At 45.4% G+C, this 13,603-nt stretch overlaps 1 protein-coding gene across 4 annotated transcripts in view; it reads left to right on the forward strand.

The window, feature by feature from the left end:
- Positions 1-407: 407 nt before the first annotated feature.
- Positions 408-13,603, forward strand: part of ZNF217 (zinc finger protein 217) — a 40,085-nt gene continuing 26,889 nt past the window's right edge. The window contains exons 1-3 of one of the 4 annotated variants that reach the window (XM_032350308.1): positions 408-427; positions 3,903-3,995; positions 12,539-12,614. The gene's annotated coding sequence lies outside the window, so the exon portion shown is untranslated. Of the gene's footprint in view, positions 428-2,366; positions 2,462-3,902; positions 3,996-6,039; positions 6,612-12,538; positions 12,615-13,603 lie in introns of those variants that run through there. The other 3 variants (XM_032350307.1, XM_032350312.1, XM_032350309.1) reach the window with 3 other exon arrangements.

A 13,603-nucleotide genomic window follows, 5' to 3' on the forward strand; every position in this document is an offset into this window, starting at 1 on the left:
AGTACTTTGAATCTTTTGACTATTACTAACCGAGAGAATTGTATTTTCAAGTTGGTGAAGTATTCATTTGTTCTGCTCCCAACTGTGATCTCCGTATACACAGGGTGTCCATAAAAGTCTGGAGACAAAGAAGAAAATGCATCGTGTTATCATGGACATCATCGATCTGCAAAAATTAGAATACAATAGAATAGAGTACCAGAGAATAAAACAGGACAAAGGGAACAAAGGAAATTGTTAAAGTGCATTAAATAAATAACATCGTGTCTGTTTCCAGGCTTGATGGAACTCCTCTGTGGGAACCTGTGGGGGTGTGTGGAGCCTATGAGTAGCTGGCTGAAAAGGGAAACTCGGCTGCAGGAAGAGCAGCTTTTCTGATGCTTCTAATTAAGGAATGTGGAACCCTTCCTTCTGAGTCAGCTGGGAGGTATGTGGACCTCTGCTGCTTGCTACTTACATGATTATTGCATGAAACTTTGGAAGTAAAACCAGAGCATCTTGCCACTTAACATTTAAGAGGCAAGAGGTGATGTGTGTGTGTGTGTGTGTGTGTGTTTAAATGGTTCCTAATCTTTAAAATGGCCCATGGCAGCTGGGCTTTTTATCAGCAGATCATATTTACAGCATAGTCTCAGATGGCAGGGTGCTAGCCCAGAGAGAGGATTTGGACCATTTATGAGCTCACGTTAAGGTTCACGGGCTTATCACGGCATTCTGGGGATTCACTACTATTACACAGCAATAAAAACATCTCTGTGGACTGTCAACTCTTCTTATTTTTAATGTCTTTTTGGTAAGATAAAGGTTAATTTGTTTTATTTCAAGGGTAATTCAAGCATGTTATAGAAAATGATCTGAGAAAAATAGGAGGTGGAAAAAGGTCATCCGTATGCCATTATCAAAAACTGTTTAATTTTTTTAATTTAAAATTTTTATTTTTTAAAGATTTTACTTATTTATTTGATAGAGAGAGAGAGACAGTAAGAGAGGGAACACAACCAGGGCGAGTGTGAGAGAGAGAAGCAGGCTTCCCACTGAGCAGGGAGCCTGATGTGGGGGGCTTGATCCCAGGTCCCTGGGATCATGACCCAAGCCAAAGGCAGATACTTAACAACGGAGCACCCAGGCACACCTTAATTAAAAAAAAAAAAAATTTTTTTTTAAGATTTTATTTATTTAGTTGACAGATAGGGATCACAAGTAGGCAGAGAGGCAGGCAGAGAGAGAGGAGGAAGCAGGCTCCCTGCTGAGCAGAGAGCCCGATGAGGGGCTCGATCTCAGGACTCTGGGATCATGACCTGAGCCCAAGGCAGAGGCTTTAACCCACTGAGCCACCCAGGCACCCCAATTTAAGAATTTTTAATAAACACTTTGCAATGTACACAAAGGTAGAGAGGATAGTAAGATGACCCCTTCCATACCCAACACCCAGTTTTGCAGTTTCGAGTGAACCACATTGTCTCAATTCTCCTGTTTTTTAAATTTGCTGAAGTCTTATACATTCTAACATGTCATTCTCCTCCTATATGTTTCAGGATCTATCTCTAAAAAGTATATACTTTTTTTTTTTCCCCCCACATACTCTGCAGTGCCTTTATCACAGTTAGGGAATTAACAGTAAGTTCCTGGTATCACGTGATACCCAGTCCATACTAAAATGTCCCTTGATAAGAAAAGCAATTTAAACAATTTTGCATATACCTGTATCTTCCCTTTTGTCTCACTAATAAAAAGATTCCTAGTTTATTAAAACTGTGATTTTGTATCTTGATTTTTTCCATCGCTGTTATAACTATTTCCCAATGGCATATTTTCAAAACTTTTAAATTTCGAAATGGGCTGTGTGTGCAAGAGCCAGAGATCACTTGGAAGATTAACTATTTCTTTATTTGTACGTTTCCCCACATACATGGAGAGAGCATGTGTGTGTTTTTCTTCCCCTTTAGAGTAAATCCCATTGCCATGAATATCTTTGTTCCCAATACCTTTTCCTTTATTAGGGCTGTTTCCTTAGGACCGATTCCAGGAACATTACTGCTTCACCCAAATGTATGAACATTTGTAAGGCCCTCAACTTGTCTCGCTGAGTTGTTTACAAAAGGACTGTACCAATTTACACTTCCACTTACAAAGGATGAGAGAGCCTCTATTAAAATGCTTAAAGGCAGTGCTTTTCCCGAGCTCTTGTAAATCACTGGCTAAGGCTGGCTTGTGTTTGTCATATAGTCACAGCCGTCACAAAATAAATAAATACACATTTCTATAGCTGTAAAAATATGGCAAGCGCAGACTGCCAAACAACCACAGACTAACTTTGATTAAACGAGGAAACCGGTCTACTTGTTGAAAATGTGGTAATGAGATAGTTTCCACCCAGACGGGAAGCCCGGTTCTGGCGGGGGAGGGGCGCCTGCATTTCTTTTGGTCTCTGTCTGCCCACCGGGAAGGTAGAAATGACCAGGTCAGCATGCTCTCCCTTTACTTTACCTTCTTCTTCTTCTTCTTCTTTTTTTTTTAAAGGCTGAGGATCTTATTTGTTTCTATACGGCTGGGCTGATGATGCAGAAATACTGCTGAAAACTAGCAGAAACTTCTGGTGGCAAGCTCTTCCTGTCAGGGCAGCCCCAGAGCACTGGGGAACCGGGGATTAGGGGCCGAGCCATTTTAGTTTGGTCCAAATTCTACTTTGTTTCCTTGGGGACACGTTGTTCTTATTTGTTGATTCCCAATAAAACGGCTTCAGAAAGGGCTCATTTCTGTTCATAACATTCTTAGTTTCTTAAAAGAATAGAGCATGTCAGTTGCAAATCCTTGTAGAAAATTTAGTTGTATTGGTTTAGAGATATTTATGTGACAGGTTTTTTTTGGTTGGGCTTTTTTTTTTTTTTTTTTTTTTGAGACAGGGAGAAAGAAAAACTATTTCATTACTGTCCTGTTTATGGGGGGGGGAGAATAAAACAAGAAGGAAACTTGATAAGAAAACACTTAGCAAGATGGTCCTTAAAAGCCCAGAGTCTGAATCTTTAAGTCTTTCTTTCTTTCTTTTTTTTTTTTTTTTTAAAGTTCAGGAAAAAGGTTTTATTATCCTAGTTGGCTTCTCACTGTTTTCATCGCACTCAGTGGTGCAGAAGTAGTTCCTCAAAGTGACTGGGAACAAAATAAAATCTCTTAAAATATTTTTAAGAGGACATGCAGTCTTGGTATTTGTAAAAATATGTCAACAAAATGTGCTAACCACTTTTTTTTTTTTTTAAAGTTGTCAAAGAAGCCAAGGGATTAGTTAAGCTGAAGGGCTGTTTTAGAGCAAGGGACTTTCGGAGAGAATAATGACTCAGGTCATTTTGGCTGGTGTTTACTGGGCGATCGCTGTGTGCCAGGCACCGTTTTGAGGTTTGGTTGTGATTAGCTCCTGTGACCCTCCGAATCGCCCGATGCGGTGGGTGGCACTGTTACTCCCGTTGTACAGGTGAGGCAGGCGGGTCAAGTCCCGAGGCTGAGGTTTCCCACCGGCTGAGTCATGGAGCTGGGGTCTGGGTCCGCGCAGGTCGTAAAGACCATGTTCGGCTCCGGTCGGGTTTTCTCAGAAAACGTGCGCGTTCGTTTTGGGGGCCGCCGAGCCGCAGCCCACCTGCTCAAAGTCCGCGGGGAGGTACCCGGCTCTCCATCCGCTGTACCACTGGGCACCAGGGCAGTGTCTGACCTTCAGTCGAGACTCAGGATTTCTTGGTCACTCTACACCTCTCAGGAGAGTGACCTTCCGGGTCCTGTCCAGCATTTTCCCCAAACCCCAGCATCCTGTGGGAGGCTGTGGCTGGCGAGGGTACCCCTAGAGTCAGGAAGACCGGAGCTCAGCTTCCTCAAATCCTTCCCAGTGGCCACTCACCTCTGACTCTCTCCTTCAGGTGCCTCGCTTGACCTCCAGGTTTGGAGAAGATGCCCAAGGAACTCCGAAGGGCAGGTATCTCCCAGCATCTGTGACGGTCGCTCGGATTGAGGTATCTTTCTTCCAGGATTTCCGCTCGCTTTGTCCACGTTGGGCGGTCTTGCTGAGGATGCAGCTCTGGTTCTGGAGAGGACAGTCTTGGGTCCAGCTCCGCCGGGCTCTCTCCCTTCACGTACACATTCTTGTTTTCTTCTCTGACCCAGAATACGTACCCTGGCAAGGCCCCGCAGGGGTTGAGCACAGCACACAGACCTGATTCTGAGCGCTGGCAAGCTTCTGCGGCCGCGGGCGATGGTCTTTCTGAGACTGGCGTGTCCTGATTTGGTGTTTACTATGTGCCACATTCTCCCCACAGCATTTTACTAGTGAGGACTAATTTATTCCTCCGAATACACCTGTTAGTGAGTACTCGTACCTCCCTCTGTAAAAGGGGGCCGGGGGCAAGAGAGCTCCAGTAGGTGGCAAAGGCAAGAGCTATGTAGCCCAGGGTCTTGGTTTGAACCTGGAATCCAGTCTCAAGGGCTCAGTCCTTTACTCAGGACCCATGTTCTCACTCGGAGATGCAGTTTCTAATCTGGACGACAGGGATGGGGGTGGGTTGGGGGGGGAGTGGGGGTACCAACTCTGCCTGGTATCCAGAAAGGGTGCAAACAATGTACTCGGCCCATCATAAATACTTAATCAATGATTACTACTATTATTTTCTATTCTCCTGAGGCCAAAGTCAACCACTTACTTCAAAAAAAAGAATGGCATGAGTCAGCATGGGCCTTGGAATTCGTCCGGGCTAGAGTTCTGCTTCATTCTTATTGTAGAATCTCAAGTAAGTTAAAGAAGTTAGTAAGTCAGAGAATGAGTTAACCTCTGATGGCTACGGTGTCCTCATCTGCCAGACGAATTCAAGTATACAGCTTATCAGGACAATGAGATAGCACCACGATTTGATAAGTCGGGTGTGGAATTAAGACTATGGCACATAACAGGGGCTCAATAAATTGTTTTCTTTTTCTCTTTTTGTTCCTCTTTTTCTTCTCTTCTTACTGTAACTATTATCATTGTGGTGGTGGTTGTTGTGCTAAAAATATGGACACACTTAAATGTCTGAGTGATTTCAGCAAGGGAGACTATCTGGGTGATTATTTTAGGGGGACTCTTGGTTTTATCAATTTATCGGTTTGTTATCGAGACTCTTAGTGCCTCGGACAGGTTGTTTTTCCTCTGCTCGTACTTCACCAGCTCTCAGGTTCATTCAGGGTAATAGCCAGTCTTTACAATGCCCCCAAATTGTGTGTACCTCCTCCACCCTAATTTTCTGACTTGTGTCTTCTTACTCCGTGCCAGCCACAACACTGCTCTGCCTTCCTCACTGTTCCTCGAACCATGGGGCACATGGCTTCAAGGTCTTTCTGTGCCAATCCCTTAGCCGGGAATGCTCTCTCCCCAGAATACCACATGGCTCCCACTGTCACCTCTTCAGATCTTTACCAGGATGTGTCCACCTGGGATTCTCCGTACCTAGCCTGTTGAACATCACTGCTGGCAACTCCCTCTAATCCCTGGCCCCTTGCCCCACCCCTCATTTTTTCTCCATAGCACTTAACATTTTTTTTTTTTTAAGATTTTATTTATTTATTTGACAGAGAGAGATCACAAGTAGGCAGAGAGGCAGGCAGAGAGAGAGAGGAGGAAGCAGGCTCCCTGCTGAGCAGAGAGCCTGATGTGGGACTCGATCCCAGGACCCTGAGATCATGACCTGAGCCAAAGGCAGCGGCTTAACCCACTGAGCCACCCAGGCGCCCAACATTTTTTTTTTTTTTAAAGATTTTATTTATTCATTTGGGAGAGAGAGAAACAGAAAGAGCACAAGCAGGGGGAGAGACAGAGGGAGAGAGAGAAGCAGACTCCCCACCAAGCAGGGAGCCTGATGCAGGCCTTAAGCCCAGAACCCTGAGATCATGACCTGAGCTGAAGGCAGGCTTTTAATCATCTGAGCCACCCAGGTGCCCCAACATTTAATTTGAAAAAAAAAAAAAAAAGAATTTATTTTTAAGTAATCTGTACACCCACTGTGGGGATCGAACCTACAACCCTGAGACCAAGAGTCACAAGCTCTACCTACTGAGCCAGCCAGGTGTCCCGTGGCAATTACCATTTAATACATGACAGCATTAAGTGTGAACTCCACATGGATGGGCATTTTGATGGCTTGCTTTCCTGTGGTATTTCCAGGACCTAGAACAGTGCCTGGTATACAGTAGTTGCTTAATAAATACTTGTTGCGTGAGAGAGTAAGTGAATGAGTGAATGGAGGAACCCAGGGAGCACATTTACTTAATTCAATAGAGCAGCTAAATAATGGGATACTTTTCCTGGGTGCCAGCCACTGTGGGGTGACGTGGAGGAAACTGGCCTTACCTTTCCGTGAGGAGCCTGCTGGCCATTCGGACACACACACACAGCCAGGCAGGGCTAGGCATAACCCAGCAAATGTCATAAAGGAGGCGTCGAACAGAGAGAGTGACTGAACAAAGAGCATGGTGGCATTTGAGTGGACCGCGGGGGATGGGCAGGATGGCTGCAGATTGATTGTCGGACAGATGTGGCATGTGGGTTTGGGGAGGTTCAAAATGAAGGTGGGACAGGCAGTGGGCACAGAGTAAGGAGATGGGTAAGTAGAGTTCATTAAAAAGTTCATTAAAAAGCAGTATATGAAAATGCTAAGCATTTTACTCCCCATTTAAAAAATTTCTCAGGGTATTTAATATAGTTTGGAATTCTATGTTAATAGGCAGCTAATTTTTAGTAATACAGGCTGAATATGCTTATGTTTTACAAGTTAAAAGGTTAAAATATTTAGAGCTACCAGTAAAGGGTCCTGGATCCTTACCCATATTTGAGTATTAACCAATTTTTACTCATGCATTTGCATACGTATTTTGTATCATATTAGTATCAGTAGCACAATATAATCATTCAATATTTGGATATATTGTGAAATGAACGGCCTCTGTCTTTCTTAAGGTATGTGTGTAGCTTAAACATGTGTGTGTATTACATATACATATATACGCATATGTGTAGATTATGTCCATATACATATATTTCTTTTAGAAAGTATGTTATCGTATATGTGTGTCTAAACAAAAATGGCACATCTTTTGTGGCTTTATTTACATATTTACTCCACAGTGTCCTGGTGTTCTAGCCACACGAGCTTGCGACACTATTTTGACATTTTGATATCGTAGCTTAGGTGGCCATTTTCCTCCTGATGAACACACAGGTTGGGCTTATTTTTCACTCCTATAAACAATGCTACCATGAATATCCTTGTGTAGGCTTCTTTGAGCCCCTGAGTGATTATTTCTTTAAGGTGGTTACTGTAATTATATGCTTATCTATGTTTTCTAATGTTTTAATTTGTTTAATGTCTGTTTCTCCTACGAAAACATAAACTCCACGAGGGCAGGAATCCCAATTTGTTTTGTACCTCACTCTTTAATTGCTACCTAGCCAGGGCCCGAGACAAAGGAGTGGTCAGTAAATATGTATGGAATGAAGCCGGCTGAAAGTTTGGCTGGGGCCCACGTGTGGCTTTGCATCCTCAGAGGGGGGAGCTATGATTTATTTCGGTAAATTGAAGATTTTTGTACAGGAGTAGCAGGATGATTATTTGTCGGGTTTAGGAGAAAGTCTTTTAGGCTGGGGCGAAGACAGGCACTGGGCCTGGTTACGAGGTTATTACAAAGATCAGAAGGGAACGAGAGGCAGGATGGTAGGAATCGAAAGGAGAGGGTGTGCGTTTGAGAGCTGCCAGGTGATAGATCTGTAAGACTGACTGATCAGCTGTGAGGGGCTGTGTAAAAAGCATGGACAGTGGAGACCCAGTTCAAGACATATTTATCTCACAAATGTTTATTACCTCCCAGCTCTGTGCAAAACAAAACCAAAAACAAACTCTCTGTTAATTGCTGTTGGGACATAAATTTGCAGGACCTCTCTTCCCCACCTTGGAAGGAGGTTTGGATGGGGATGATGAGGGATGGCGGAGGACGAGTAAGCAGGTACATCAAGAATGCCCGGGAGGGACTGAGGTGGAAGGGACTAGCCCCAGGGCAACCAAGTGAAATATTGTTGTTCCAGAATGGGGGGCGGGGAAAAGGAGAATGCTGGGTGAGGGTGTTCAACCCTGCCCCAGAGACTCACAGGGCTGGCTGGTAGACATTCAGGAAATAGGATGTCGAGAAATGTGCATCAGTGGAGCTTTTTGGAAGGGAGGAAATGTACATGGGTGACGGAGCTGGGCTTTGACATGGGGCTTCAAGCGGCCCACTGGCCTCAGTGCAGTCTGGAAGGTAGGGAAACAGGGGGTTAGCTGTGTGACCTTGGGTGGGCTACTTAACCATCCTGAGCCTCAGTTTCCTCTTTTTAGAGAAAAGGCAGTACAAAGTAAAGGGGTGAAGACGGGTAAGGTTATGGCGAGTCCTGTGCCAGATGGGCTTATCAGTGACAACTCTCTCTGATCGTGCCCTCCACAAGGGAGAGTAAGTAGAGGACAGCAGTGGCCTCCGATTTGCCGTGTCTCCTTTGTTTAACCGGGATGAGATCTTGGGGGAGATAATCTCTCAAGGAAGAAATACTTACTCGAAGTTCAGTGGGTCAGTTTCGCTTGCATTTCTTCCCAGTGGCATCCCAGGGTCCCCGTGGCATTAAAAAAAAAAAAAAAATCCAAAGTCGTCAGGAGTCCCCCCCAACCCCCAAATCCTGCCTGCCACATTATCAGGGATTTTTGTTCTTATTCTAAGAGACATGGGGAGTCGTAGGCAGGGCCCTGATGTAATCAGATTTGACTTTTGAAAAGATCAGTGTGACTTTGAGAAGATCGATGTGACAGAGATGGAACTGCCTACGTTTCTGCTGGAATGGTAGCTCTGTAAACAGAGTCCCCTCTCCGTCCAGTTGGGTCCCAGGCCTGTGGCAAACAAAGCCAGGCACACGCTATTGGTTGGATGCATAGTTGGGCTCTCCATATTTAAAGCAAGACTAAAAATAGCCATTGTGTTTCTCGGAGGATATAATGAGATAATGGATGTAAAGTGCCTGGCACACAGTATCTATTTACGCATTTCTCATTCAGTCTTTAATGAGCATCTACTATATGACAGGCATGGTTCAAGGTCCTGGGGTGCACTGGTGAGGTGTGGGGGTGGGGGTTGGCCAGGTCTGCTCAGTAGAGGAGGCTGCGGCTTATTGCTTGTGGACCTTGGGAGAGCTACTTAATTCCTCTTTGCCTAGGTTCTTCCTCTAACAAATGGGAGAATATAAATCCTACCTCCCAAGGTCATTAGGGGGATTCAGTGAGCTATAAAGTGAAAAGCACACATTGAGAACTCAGCCAATGTTAGTGCTTACCAGCTAGCCTCTTGGCGTGCTGCGCCTGCTCTGGGCATGGGATCTTCCGGAACGATCGTGTTCTAGTCCACGTGACCCATCCCCGGCAGAGAAATGCGGGAGGCATTGCTGGGTGTGGGTTTGGACAAGTCCCTGCTTTTCATGGAATGAACAGTTTGATTCAGACCAGAAATAAATAAATAAAATAAAATGACATTTTTTTTAAACCAACTACTACACAGACACCTCACTGGACCCTTCCTCTCATCCAGTGGGGAGAGATGGGAGGAAAAGGACAGACGGGAGGCCAGAGACTCTGCGGGCTCCTCCCAGAACAATGAGGAACCTCAGGTTTCGGACCCGTGTAAAATGTGTCGGGGGAACTGAGGCTAGAGTTACCAGGTGTGCTTCCAAGACAGTCGCACGTAGAAGTAGAGCCCTTTGGGGAGTTGCTGCTCTGTATCTACAAGAGTCATCATAAAAACCACCCTTTGGTTTTGAATGACACCGGGCTCCCCTGTGCTTTGACATGGGCAACCTGACCATCTAATGAGGCGGCCAAGCAGAGGTTATAAGCCCTATTTTACAGATAAGCAAACTGAGTCAAGAGCCTGGTGCCTGGGCTCAAGACCCAAACCTCAGTTCCCTTCCCACTGGACCGCTCTGTGGCTGGGCTTTGTGTTTCACTGTTCACTTCTATGTGCATCTGCTGTGAGCACAGCTACTGGTCATGGCTGTGGCCGGCCATCTGAGAGGAGGTGGCCTAAGCAGCGGGAAATATGTTTGAAGGGTTCGGGGGAGAGGTCTGGGTGCAAGATGGATGTTTGGGAGTCCGAAACATCTAGATGGCCTATTGAGCCATCGGACTGGATGAAATCATCTAGGGAATGAGCAGGAAAGAGAAGACAAGGCGACATCCCTGGGCCTTGGGTGCTTCAAAGTCTGGAGGACAGGGAGAGGAGAAAAACCCAGGATATGGACTGAGAAGCAGCGTCCGGTGAGGATGGGGGTGGGGAGGTGGAAATCGGTAGAACGTGGGGTCCAAAGCAAGGAAAACAACGTTTCCAGATGAGGAAGGGGTCCCTTCTACGAAGTGCGGCAGGTGCAGTGAGTGACACGGGGACATGGAACTGGCCGTATGACATGTTGTCGAGACTGGACTCAACACCAGCCCTTGCCACTGTCTTTACGAGGTCCTGCCTTATTGCCTGACTCTCCCTTCACTCGCTGGACACGCCGGCCTCCTTGGCAGTTCTCTGCCCAAGCCAGCCTTTCTCCTGCCCTGAGCCTCTCCCCTTCTGCACCCCGCCCCCCCCGTATTAGTATGCTTTGCCACATAATGTCCTGGGCTTCTCTGCTCCTCAGGGAGACCTGATTTACAACCACACACTTCTTCCGCTCTCCAGGGACCCTTATGTTGCAAATATACTCTCTATGTGTTGTTTGTCTTCCTCTAAAGGGGCAAAGACTTTATTTTGCTTATGGCAAGCTTTGTCTCCCATGCCTAGAACAGTGCCAGGCTCTCCATACCCCACTGCAAAACTCTGGGTTTACAGCTCCGCAGTGTGCCTCATTTAATTCTCCAGTCTTGGGGCGCCCGGGTGGCTCAGTGGGTTAAGCCTCTGCCTTCGGCTCAGGTCATGACCCCAGGGTCCTGGGATCAAGCCCCACATCGGGCTCTCTGCTCAGTGGGGAGCCTGCTTCCCCCCTCTGCCTACTTGTCATCTCTGTCTGTCCAATAAATAAATAAAATCTTTAAAAAATAATAATTCTCCAGTCTTACAGACAAAATATTATTTACACAGATAATAATTATAGATACTACTTTTCCTAGTTTTATTGAGATACAGTTGACGTAGGACATTGTATAAGCGTAAGGCGTACAACATAATGATTTGATATGTCTGTGTTGTAAAATGATGATGAGAAGTTTAGTTGGCAACCATCACCTCTTATAGTTAGTTTTTTTTTTCCCTGTGATGAGAAGTTTTAAGGTCTTCCTCCTCCTCTCTTCTTTATTATCACCCCATTTTGTGGATGAGAAAACTGAAACCCAGAGAGATTAAGTAATATTCTAAGGCTAAGGCAGCTTTCAGAAGATGGAACTGGAGTATTTGAGGCAGGGCAGTTGGAGAGAAGACATGACTACACATTTTCAGAGGGGACCCACTCTCTCTCTCCTCTCGGAGGCAGATACTTGTGAAATTTAAACCAATTTCAGGAGGGACAGAAGCTGATATCTTGAAAGAACGGGAAGGGGAGCCTAGCAAAGGGAGCCACAGGTCTGAAAGCTCTAGGTCAGAGGGAAGGCCTAAAGGCTGAAGCTCAGAATCCCAGGGAAGGGCTTGCCAAAACTTGAGGCTGCAGAGGCAGGGGCCAGGTCTACAGAACTGGGGAGGCAAGCTCTGGAGTTTGTTCTTTTTTCCCCCTGGGGCCATAGGAAGCCATTAAGCTGGGCGGTGACAGGATCTGATTTACTCTGTAAAAAGATCTCTTGGACGTCGGGTGGAGCTTGTATTAAGGCAAACCTAGAAAGGAAGAACCTGGAAGAGAACTTAGTCCATATATTTGGAGGAGAGAATGAGAGGTCATGGTGCTGTGTTAGAGATGGAGGTAAGTGGACAAAGTTGAAATACATTGAGCTAGAAATTGCAGGACTTGATGGATTAAAGGTGCAGGTGGGGTGATGGGGATGAAATACCATTTGACTTCTGGGTTGTGGCTTGAGTGAGTGGGTGGATGGTCGATGGGTCCACTTACTGAGATGAGAACAGGAGTCAGACTTCAATAAACATGAGTTGCCTTTCCTTTCTACCGCCCCCCCTTCTCCCAGAGCTCCCCATCTGGGATATGGGGTGTGTGCCAAAAGCTTTCCAGAGGTGCTCCAAAAGTTCTGTGACACATGTGATTTTGAAAGAAAGCTTACATTTGCAACGTGAGTGAAGCCAACCTTGGAAAACCAGCCAGAATGTTGGCGGAAGACAAAAGTTGCCCTCGAAGAAGGCGGAGGACACTCGGCCACAAGTCGGACTTGCCGATGGGACCTATACAGTTAAAAAGGAACTACCCTCTTTGCGCATTAGCGAGGTCGATTAATTTAATCAAGTCGTGATTGTATCAAAACCTCGGATTTAAATTGAGCCTTCTGCTTGGCCCCTCCCTTTTCAGTTTGCTTGTGAAAACCAGCAATCTCGTCTCTTACAGTATTGTTCTGAGCAAGGTGGACTGGCAAACTGAGGGAGACTCTCCAGGCTCCAGACCCTGCCTCCGCTTCTAAAAGGTGACTTCTGCAATTTATTTTTATCATGCAGTAGGATGATGTTTTATAGAGGGCTTAAAATTTCGAGATGACTCGAGTGGGGATCAAGAAACTTAATAGAAAAGGGAGGAGTGGAGCGTTCCCTGGAGTTGTTGGTGATCCCTACTTAATTTAGTGCATTCAGTCGTGTTAAAAGGGCTGTCCCGGTTTCCTTCTCAAATGTCCTTTGTAGTTAGCAAGAGCTGGCAGGTTTGCCTAACTTTCTCATTTTCTTTTCCTGCTGACTCCTCACTGCAGTTTTTCGGGTTTTCCTGCTCTGCTCTGAACACTGGATTCTTTTAAGTCGAGTATCTATGTTGGCTCCATTTCCGCTCCAGGGGTTTATTTCCGTGCAGTTTCCAAATTGTTTCTCTGTAATAGTTCCACAGTAAAATAAATACTTGTGAAATAGGTAGATCCTATCACATTGTTCTTCTAATTAAGGCTAAGTCTCCAAAGATGATTCCAATACATGTTAAATGTAGCAAATTAGGAAGGTTTTTTGTTTTGTTTTGTTTTGTTTTGTTTTGTTATAATGATCTGAGAAGGCTGTGACAGGCAGCATCTGGAGAGAAAACCAGAAGTTAGCAAACGGAGAGGATTGAATCACGAGGATTGAATCAGAGATAATGGTGCGATTTTCTAAGCATACACTGGGAAATATATCTTAAGGAGGGCCGGTCTGTTTGGATAATAGTGAAAAACGAGCTGTAGCTGATGTTTGTCGCATGGAGGAGAGGTGAAGTGGGGCTTTTTCCGCCCTTTCTCTGAGTAACATGTACAGAGCATCGGTTTCCATTTGAAGGGACATCTCTGGTTCTATTCTTTCTTTGTTGCCAGTGTCTCTGCAGCACCTGACTCCTTTAGAGACAGTCTAGCTGGGGGGGGGGGGGGGAATTGGTGATGGCAAAACAGGATTATTCATGGGTGGAGCTAAGTAGATATAGACTATAACGCTTTGTTTTCAATTT

Source organism: Mustela erminea, chromosome 7 (genome assembly GCF_009829155.1).
Source record: "Mustela erminea isolate mMusErm1 chromosome 7, mMusErm1.Pri, whole genome shotgun sequence".
NCBI lineage: Eukaryota > Metazoa > Chordata > Mammalia > Carnivora > Mustelidae > Mustela > Mustela erminea.